The sequence below is a fragment of the Scylla paramamosain genome, chromosome 27, assembly GCF_035594125.1.
Source record: "Scylla paramamosain isolate STU-SP2022 chromosome 27, ASM3559412v1, whole genome shotgun sequence".
NCBI lineage: Eukaryota > Metazoa > Arthropoda > Malacostraca > Decapoda > Portunidae > Scylla > Scylla paramamosain.
Window position 1 is genome coordinate 7,858,497 of NC_087177.1, and position 11,504 is coordinate 7,870,000.

Here is an 11,504-nt window from a genome sequence, read left to right on the forward strand (position 1 = left end):
TGACTGTGTGGCTGTAGATGGGTGGATAGGTGGATGATTTAGATGGTTGGATGCGTGTGTGGATGTTCATGGATGAGTGTGTCAATGTGTGTGTGTGTGTGTGTGTGTGTGTGTGTGTGTGTGTGTGTGTGTGTGTGTGTGTGTGTGTGTGTGTAATGTAGATGGGTGGATATGTGGAGAAAAGGTGTGAGTGCGTGTAGGTGGATGGATGGTGATGTGTGCACGTGTGTGGGTGGAGGTGGAGGGCTGGGTGGCTGGCGGTTACAGGAAGTGGGTGGGTGGGTGGAGTGGTAGGAAGGGTTGAAAGTTGTGTTGTGTACTCGTACATTGTAACATTGTGTTATTTATTTATTTCCATTGACTTTGTGTGTGTGTGTGTGTATGTATGTGTGTGTGTGTGTGTGTGTGAGAGAGAGAGAGAGAGAGAGAGAGAGAGAGAGAGAGAGAGAGAGAGAGAGAGAGAGAGAATATGTGTGTATGTGTTGACAGGTAAAGTAGGCCATAACTTGCATTAATTACAAGCTATCACAATAATAATATTTGTTTACTGCATGACCAATACTCTAAGCTCCCTCTCTAAACCTATCCTCTCCAAACCATCCCAAACACTGTCCCAATTGACCCCCCCAAGCCTCGTCACAAGCCCCAAGCCACATCCCGAGCCCCAATCCCAAGCCAGAACCAAACCTCATCAGAAACCCTTCCAAAGTTCCGGCCCACACTCCATCCTAAACTCCAGGCAAGACAACAACCCAAAAAAAACACTCTCCAACCACAGTCCTAGGCTTTGTTTCGAGACCCCATTGCATGACCCTTCTTGTGGAGTTAGAGGAGGAGGAGGAGGAGAAGAAGGAGGAGGAAGACAACTGGCCGCTTCCATCTCCCCCCTCACATCGCCTCCAACACTCCATCACTCACCGACAGCCCAACATGAAGCTCTTCCCGTCCGATATCAAAAAGCGAAAATCAGGAAAAATATAAAGGAAGGAATTAAAATAAAGAAAAAAGGAAAAGAAAAAGAAAACAGATTACGTGTTAAAACCAATCTGAGAAGCCATTACAAGAAGAGGAGTAAAACGATAACGCAACATCCTGGTCCGGAGTTTCGAGCATTACTGAGAAAATATAAGATGGTGGAGCTTCTTCCTCTTATTCTTTTTTTTTTTTAACCTTTCTTTTTTTTCATATGAGCTTCCGTGCTACTCACCCAGGAGGGAGGGGAGGGCCAACAGCAGCAGCCTCGTCGTAGGTGGAGACATTGGAAGAGAAGATGCACTCTGTGTCTCCTTCGTCTGACTTTAGTTTTATTATTTCTTCTTCTCCTCTCGCTTGAAAAAGAGGGGAAAAAATGCTATCCGCCAGGCCTCGCACTACCTGCAGGCGGCAGCTCTCTTCAACGCGATTTCACACCGTAAAACGCTCTTGCACGTGACGCGGTCCTCCATCTTCCTTGCATTCATTTCAGTATATTTACTGCCTTCACTTTACTGTGCTTTCAATTTTCCTTTCAGTGTATTTTTGGAGTATTCTAATAACTTTTTCCTTTCGCACATTCAGTTTTCCACGGAGTTTATTTCCGCACATTCACTTTTTTTTCATATTCTTTATCTCTCAGGTTATTTACAGTTTCCTTTCTTTCAGTGTGCGTCAGTGTGTTCACAATTTTCTGTCAGTCGATTCACTGCATGTACAGCGTCACTCTAAAAGCATGTTCACAATTGTCATTCAAACGCTTTCATACACATTTTTTTTGCCTTGCATGCTGCCATTTCATTTAAAAACACGTAAATGTTGACAATTTTCACTTCACTGAATAAACAGAATCACTTCGCACACTCCATTTCCCTACACTCGCACACGTCGACAGTTATTCATTTCAGTATGTATATATAAACCATATTTCAATATTTCAACAATTTTCCTTGCAGCACAAATATTTTCACATCCTTTTACATCATCTTTACCGTCAGCGTCTCTCCTTCTCGTCGTCCTCCTCCTCCTCCCTTCAACTCTCACTTTTTTTCTCTGAGCACCTTCACTCAGACTACTAATCAAACTTTTCCTTTCCGGTTCAGTGGCGCAGGAACTTCGAGTGAGCGAGTGAGAGCAGCAATCACAGGAACTCCCCGACCAAAAACCTGCAGCGACGGTGGGCGCCAGCCGTCATTAAACCCTTGATGTTACATATATTCCCTTCAAAGATTTCATTCACCTTCAATTCTGTCGATTTTATAGCCACTTCTCTTTCAGTTCCTTTTTTTTTTTTCTTTTTTAATTCTTCAGTCAATATTCACATCGGTTGTTTTTTTTTTTTTTTTTTAGTGTTCTATATTCGTATTCTTTACTTTTTCCTTTTCATTTCATTTATTCATTCATTCACTTATTTACGTTTTCATGTTTTTTTTTCCTCTTTCTCTCTACATGTCTATATCTATCTATCCATTTTTCATTCACTGTTCGTTGGATTGGATCGCCTTCTGTTTCCCGCTGCCCTTCCCTCTCTTTGTCAGTCTTTCTGCGTCCCGTCGGATCTAGATGAAACTGAAATGTGAGGGAATAGATAGATAAATGCCACGAATGTATTTAAAGTCACATACACACACACCACAACTCTCTCTCTCTCTCTCTCTCTCTCTCTCTCTCTCTCTCTCTCTCTCTCTCTCTCTCTCTCTCTCTCTCACTCCACACCTGCTGCAGTCTCACTCAGTCTCAGGAAATCGTCTCTGAGGCAGCATCAGCACCAGGTATCTACAGCATTCCCAAGTCGAGGTCTCGGTACTGGATACAGTAACACTATCCTGACTGTTTGTTTCTGGCAACGATGATATTTTACTGAGCGAGTGGAGAATAGAGGGAGAAATGAAAGAGTCGGAGGCAGAGGCATAGGTAGAGCTAGGACGAGGAGGAGGAGGAGGCGGAGGAAAAGAATGAGGAGGAATGAATGTTTTGAACCTCCGGGGGAAAGCCTGGTGGAATATGTTTGGAATCGAATAAAAATGCAAAGGTTAATGGATGTGCCACTTTTAGATTTCACGAAAACTCTCTTTCTCTTTCACCCTTTCTCTAGTGAACGCGCGCGCGCACACACACACACACACACACACACACACACACACACACACACACACACACACACACACACACACACACACACACACACACACACACACACACACACACACACACACACACACACACACACACACACACACACACACACACACACACACACACACACACACACACACACACACACACACACACACACACACACACACACACACACACACACACACACACACACACACACACACACACACACACACACACACACACACACACACACACACACACACACACACACACACACTCTCTCTCTCTCTCTCTCTCTCTCTCTCTCTCTCTCTCTCTCTCTCTCTCTCTCTCTCTCTCTCTCTCTCTCTCTCTCTCTCTCTCTCTCTCTCTCTCTCTCTCTCTCTCTCTCTCTCTCTCTCTCTCTCTCTCTCTCTCTCTCTCTCTCTCTCTCTCTCTCTCTCTCTCTCTCTCTCTCTCTCTCTCTCTCTCTCTCTCTCTCTCTCTCTCTCTCTCTCTCTCTCTCTCTCTCTCTCTCTCTCTCTCTCTCTCTCTCTCTCTCTCTCTCTCTCTCTCTCTGTCTCTGTCTCTGTCTCTGTCTCTGTCTCTGTCTCTGTCTCTGTCTCTGTCTCTGTCTCTGTCTCTGTCTCTGTCTCTGTCTCTGTCTCTGTCTCTGTCTCTGTCTCTGTCTCTGTCTCTGTCTCTGTCTCTGTCTCTGTCTCTGTCTCTGTCTCTGTCTCTGTCTCTGTCTCTCTCTCTGTCTCTCTCTCTGTCTCTGTCTCTGTCTCTGTCTCTGTCTCTGTCTCTGTCTCTGTCTCTGTCTCTGTCTCTGTCTCTGTCTCTGTCTCTGTCTCTGTCTCTGTCTCTCTCTCTCTCTGTCTCTCTCTCTCTCTCTGTCTCTCTCTCTCTCTCTGTCTCTCTCTCTCTCTCTCTCTCTCTCTCTCTCTCTCTCTCTCTCTCTCTCTCTCTCTCTCTCTCTGACTACGTTCAGTAATTTTATTGTACTTTTGCGTGACAATGAAGAAATACAACTAGGAAAAATCTTAATAATTACATCACGTAACAAATGCTAATTAATTCTTTTTTTTTTTTTGTCCTTGGATAGCAATTGTTATTTCGTAATTGCTTATGCCTAAAAATATACAAAATGGTTATATCGCCCTTCACACTCTGCCTTTATGAATGGTGTGATCGAGGCTATTTGAATAAATAACGTGAATAAGTGGCGCCTCTAGATAAAAACAAAAAAATATTCGTTGAGAGATAAAGACAGACAGGCAGACAGACAGAAACAGACTGATTGATTGATAGATAGACAGACAGAGATAGATATAGATTAAGATAGATAGATAGATAGATCCATACATAGATAAGTAGAAAGACAGATAAACAAATTAAGATAGATAGATAGATCCATACATAGACAGATAGGTAGAAAGACAGATAAACAAATTGATTAAGATAGATAGATAGATCCATACATAGATAAGTAGAAAGACAAATAAACAAATTAAGATAGATAGATAGATCCATACATAGATAAGTAGAAAGACAAATAAACAAATTAAGATAGATAGATAGATCCATACATAGACAGATAGATAGAATGACAAACAAATTGATACGTGGGTAGGTAGTTGGATGGGTGGATTGTCTGATTGACTGATACAGACAGACAAAGATACGCTCTACACAGTACATCAACACTGGCATCATTACGGAGTCTCAAAAATGTGAGGCTCCCTGAGGGCAACAAGTAGTCGTCCCTTCTCAGCTCACCCGGGGCGTCGCAGAGGGCAACACACCAACCAGCTCTGAGACTGCAACATTACTGTCCTCACTCCACTACTTTCAAAAGGCTCTAGTTGAAGTTACACACGTTTTTATGCCTTTTTTTGTATATGGTTCTAGTGACAGGTTAAGATTTCTACATCATAAGCAGAAAAAAACACTCTTGAGAACCAGGCTAATGATCTCTGTGGCTTTTGTATATAGTCGTGGTGAGACCCGAGTCTTTCTGAATATCTGCCTTTGACGGGCGCCTCGAGATATGGCGAGTACAGCAGAGAGGTCATCGAAGATTTCACAATGGCGGCATTCCTGATGGGTCTCCAAGGTGATTTCCCTGTTATCATTGCCTTTGGGACACCAACGCCACCGCGGCGCACGACCCCAGGCGGGACCAACCACACAGAACCGATTTCTGTGTGGCGAGGAACAGCATCCAGTGGAAGCAAGACAACGATTCCACCAAGATTCACGCCGCTGCCACCACGGAATGTGTGGCGAGAACGTGACGCGGAACTTTATTTGCTGGCCGATTCGTGAAATATGTACATTACTCATATAACAGAAAATATCGAGGAACAACTCACTTAAAACTCGTGTGGCTACATTTGCCGTGAGAGAGAGAGAGAGAGAGAGAGAGAGAGAGAGAGAGAGAGAGAGAGAGAGAGAGAGAGAGAGAGAAAAAAAAAAATTATTTATGAATGTGTATTTTTTTTAACTTGGGTGTTTTTACACACACACACACTACATGAATTACCGAGTGACCGTACTCAGACAGTGCATAAGCTTGTGAATAGCCATCACCTGTCACCTGACGGGACATTCCGACGCAGGGTGAGGAAGCTGTGACAAAGTATAAAACATAATGGAGGAAGGGAGACATGGAGACACACAAAGTATCTCTCATTTAATTCCCTGCAGCTCACTGGTCGCTGGCTCTCAGCTGGCTATTACGAGAACATGTGCGTGTCTGACACAGGTGTGCTCGGTTCCAATGGAAGACTGCTATGGCTGTGAAACAAAGAAAGGGAGCGTCTGCGTGGTTTTGAAATGAGCGCGAAAGGCGGGACCAATAAGGCGCCCCATATCTTGCTTTGTCGGTACTTCTATATATAGGGACAAGTGGCGGCGACACGGGAGGGGATGGGGAGTCCATCAGAGTGGAAACGGTGTGGAGGGTTGTGCGGCGTTCATAATGTGGCAGAGATAAGGAAGAATACGAAAATGCTGATATAGGTAGGGATCTCCTACTGCAATTTTGAAGTAAAGAATACAGATAATTACTTCATGCACACCTATAATATGCCGGGGATATTCTAACAGCGGAGCATTGTGGACACAAGCCTGGGATGGAGGTGAGGTGAGGCAGGGAGGAGAGCGTCATGTGGGGCGCCGCTTCCACCACCACCCACGCCGGTATTTCTGTCCCAAGGCCTTAAAACTTTCCATTATGAACATCGTTCATTAAACTTATTAAGACTAAACAGACTCAATAGCTATACAATATAGTGAAATATAAAATGGAAAGAATAAAATGTAATTTCGTATAATGAAGTGGCAACTCGTTTGGTTTCCTTGTCTCGCGGTATCACCGCCCACTAGTGGCTGGGAGATACTCTCTTGATCCCTCTCTCCCCACGGCCTACACACCATGGATACACGTCGAAGAACACACATCACCTGCTCAACATATCTGCCGGCCCGTTGCTAACAGCCTCTAGACAGGGGTCCGGTACTCCTGTTTCACACCGAGCACAAATTATGAATGGAGAAGACACAGAATCTGCCACGTACTTTCCCCGCACGCATTCACGGAGGCACTGACTGTCTGACTGGTCTTGGGAGCGAATCGCGTTGCTTCGGCGCCTTGTTTCGAAGCCGTTCGGCACGTGAACGATAAATAATGGTTGCAGCAACACAGAGACTTGTATAATACAAAAAAAAAAAAATCACATGAGACGAGAAATAGGCACCCACGCTGCAAATGTGCGAAAATATCCTGACGAAGAAAATAAAATTGTTTCAATAAATATATATTGGTGTTATCAATAATGAGCACTATTGTTGCTTGCCAGCAAATCACATTTGCAGCTCACCAGTGTATGAACTTATTCTACCATCGCCGCCAGCAGAGTGGACACATTTCTGAAGAGTAAAAACCGCAGAGAACAGGTAACTTGATTCGTCTCCTCCATCAGTACAGCTCTGTGACAATCTTGAAGAAATTAACAACTTACTTTTACTTCTCCAGGTCATTACTCATTATGTTCTCTAATAAATGTCTATCCAATTCACGACGTATCAATGCGAAGTTTGTGTGTTCATAATGATTTTACAAGAAGGCGTCATTAGCAGTGCGCTCAATAACCAATATCCCATCACAGTCATGTTGACCATAAATCATGAGACTGCCCTTAAATTAGCCCTAAAAATTGTCTTGAATTATGGTCCATCATCGAATGTTTATGCACGGGCAGCAAGGTATGGTTATCAGCACAGGTGTGAAAAGCTAGAGACCTGCCATTAAAGAATGAAGAACAAAAAATTTTCTGGTAACACGACCATTTTTTATGTAGTATTCATACATACGCACACACACACAATAAATGTCAGTTTAGAAATCTATAGTGTTTCTTTAACTCTAAATGCCGTTAAATGGTACAAAGCAATACACATGCTGCTATCATTATCAAAATAACCCATATCAAGTGGAACGTAACAAAGACTCCCAGGGATCGCATCACGAGTTATCTTTTAAGCTGGGTGCCGCGAATCGTACTGGCATTTGAAGCGACGTTATTAATGGGGATTACAGTGCGTTACTTAGAAATTCTTTGCAACCAGCGAGCCAACCACCCAGCACCCCTCCCCCCACCACACACACACACACACACACACACACACACACACACACACACACATTAAAGTCTTTTCCGTATCAATGCACACTTTCCCAGTTTTATTTATTTATTTTTCTTTAACGCTGTGCTGCTGCCCTTCGAGTTCTGTTTCATTCTCGCATGAGCAGTCCACCCCGACACAATATGGAGGTGGTGTAGCACAAAGCATGTTTATATTCTCGTTGTTTACATTCCCGTTATTCTCACGATGCACCAAATTCTGACCAGGGAAAGTAATTCCCTTCCGAATAACCCTTCCAGTCCTAGTTTATAAGAATGTCAAGGTTAGTGGCTGTGGGCAAGGCAAGTGTAATGGTCTGGAGAGTGCAACAAGCATTTCCCTGCAGAATCGGTAAATAACCTCCCTGAAGTCAAAGGCGATTATAGTCTTATTCACAAAACGTCACAAAGCAGCGACTGACTCTGTTGAAAGCAGCACCACATTCACGGGATGCTGAACCTAATGCCATGCTAGTGCTGGCCATGTTCTTCATCTTCTAACTCCGAAGAAAGAGAATATATTCTGCAGAACAGTATATACGATACCTAGCGTATTTCGTAGTACAGTAAATAACAGCAACATACTGTAGTACACTTTATATTTCCATACAATAGTTGTATTTAGAAACATTCAAAAGATACGAGGCCATTAGTTGCATGCATCTATTCCCAGTTGGTGATAATGGTTCGCATTGAATAATCCAATGAATTATAATGAAGTGTAGTATTTGTTGGCCGTCTTGTGAGTATGGAATGTATGTATGTTTGTTTTTTTGTTTTTTTCATTGATATGAAAGCAATATATACACAACCTCAATATATACAGAAACATCATCGAGTGTAAGTTCAGAAATCATTTCGATCATCACACGCAAGTATACAATTAATACAAAACGGGAACAGCTACATTCACGTGGAAGATAGAATGAGAAGCAAACTGACACACACACACACACACACACACACACACACACACACACACACACACACACACACACACAGCAGCTGCCTAATGGTTGGCATATTATCATTCATCTTCACGTGACTGACACAAGTTGAGCGAACATCTCCTCCCTTAACCGGCCATTAGCCACTCTAACAGCCAGTCTGCCATGCTGCTACTGCCTTGTAATCGAAGGTCTGGAGCGAACAAAGGAGTATGGTTTAAGTTGTGACCTAGAGAAGGGAAAAGGGATTTAAAGAGCGTGACGGAGGGAGGAGTGAGAGCAGGTAAAGACTGGCGAAGTGAGAAAAGGGAAAGATTTGACCAATCACGTGAAAATGTGACCAGGGAGGGAAGTACACACACACACACACACACACACACACACACACACAGGGAACACCCATTTCAGATACATAAACGGCAATAATTAAATGCTTTGTCATCTAGATAGTGATGGTGATAAGCAAGAATGAACTAGGCTTATGTGCAGCGTTGCAGCAGTGTCCTTGCTGCCCTTCAGGAGAATAATGATACGGAGAAGTGTTCCTTCTAAAGTTATTCCATTAAATGTTCAACGAGGATGGTCTGGAAACTGATATATCAATTAACAATGTAGATATTTTGATTTGTGGCGCAGCGAGGTTTCCACAAACTGGTAATTATCTACAGCATGTCGTCCAAGCAATAAACATACAGTTCCAAGTATTGCACTGGGGTGAAAATGAAACATGATAATAATGAAGCCGTCATTCTCTTCGTTTTTATCGCTTTATTTTTCATTTTCACTTGCCAACGTGACCCATACAGAGAAAACACATTCATTTTCTTCTGATCCTCGTGGTGTGTGATATTCTGACTAATGACAAACAACTGAGGAGCAAACCAAAGAAGAAATTACTCGCTGGTGAATATATCTTGGCTCAGTTTGTTATTGCGAACTGTATCTATCTTGAAACGCTTTTTGTCTTTATACATACAATATTCATATACTCGTAAACATACAAATAATTGGATGCTATTATTCATCTCAGTATCAATTTACCAATTAATTTATGACCAGATTACGTAAAATGATATGAATTTGATATTGAAATGCGTTATGTTCATGCAAATCGATCGTCTACCACCATGGCACAGTGGTAGACATTAGACGATACAGAAAACAAGCAATATTTAATAATATAATTACACTAATACAGTTCCATAAAAGACAACTAAGACAACTATAGCCGTAGACAAATCCATAGTAGAGCTTTTTCTCCAACGAGACCATCTCGCGTCTGTTACCAAACAGTTAACTGTAACGAAAGACAGACTCGCCTCTTATTGCATCATAATAAAACCCAGGATATTATAAAAGAGGTCGTGATGGCCTTTCAAAAGTATCCAGTGTTGTGACATCATCGGCCTCAAACTCAAGGCTCGTGTTCTGGAGGTACGCCATAAGCACCTCCTCCACATCCTCCTGCACCACCACGAGTACCTTGGAGCCCACTCACCATACTCAACCTAGATGAAAAGCATACTCATATAGAAGACATTTTTAAACACTACATACATTCCTAAGTACTTTTTTTTCTAAGCTTTGTCTTGTCGTACCTTTAAACTGCCTTCACTTGTATATGAAATGAAAAGTTGGAGAAGAAAACGAAAGAAATACTACTTAACATTTCAAAATTTCAAACTTGTTAGTATTCACGCTGAGAGAAGCAGGCTATTTGAATCTGGCACCTGAAAACTATGTTCAAGTTGACAAATTCTGCAGGGTAAACACACACACACACACACACACACACACACACACACACACACATTAAAATGGTGTTACATTTGCTTTAGGTAACCGTTTTAAGGAATGCGCAACTCGGCCGCCTCAACCCGTCGCCTTACGAAAACGAGTCAACAAGGCGCAGGAGGAAGCCGATATCGACAAGCTTCGTAGCGAATGTCTTCCTCCCATAAAGAGCGGGAAGCGGAGGCAAAGCGACGTTAAACTGGATTGCGTCGCTACAACACGTGATAGAAGCTACGCACGCATGTTGTGTATACTTCCACATACATCGGGTACGTTATCTTTCTTATTCCTTGTTATTGTTACATTTTTTCTCACAAGAGACACGCTCATATATATATATATATATATATATATATATATATATATATATATATATATATATATATATATATATATATATATATATATATATATATATATATATATATATATATATATATATATATATATATATATATATATATATATATATATATATATATATATATATATATATATATATATATATATATATATATATATATATATATATATATATATATATATATATATATATATATATATATATATATATATATATATATATATATATATATATATATATATATATATATATATATATATATATATATATATATATATATATATATATATATATATATATATATATATATATATATATATATATATATATATATATATATATATATATATATATATATATATATATATATATATATATATATATATATATATATATATATATATATATATATATATATATATATATATATATATATATATATATATATATATATATATATATATATATATATATATATATATATATATATATATATATATATATATATATATATATATATATATATATATATATATATATATATATATATATATATATATATATATATATATATATATATATATATATATATATATATATATATATATATATATATATATATATATATATATATATATA

General features: G+C 40.2%; 1 long non-coding RNA gene across 1 annotated transcript in view; it reads right to left on the reverse strand.

The window, feature by feature from the left end:
• Positions 1-1,428: 1,428 nt before the first annotated feature.
• The window catches only part of LOC135114123 (uncharacterized), a 13,565-nt gene continuing 3,489 nt past the window's right edge, over positions 1,429-11,504 (reverse strand). The window contains exon 2 of the long non-coding RNA XR_010275225.1: positions 1,429-2,541. This is a non-coding gene — a long non-coding RNA (uncharacterized LOC135114123). The remainder of the gene's footprint in view (positions 2,542-11,504) is intronic.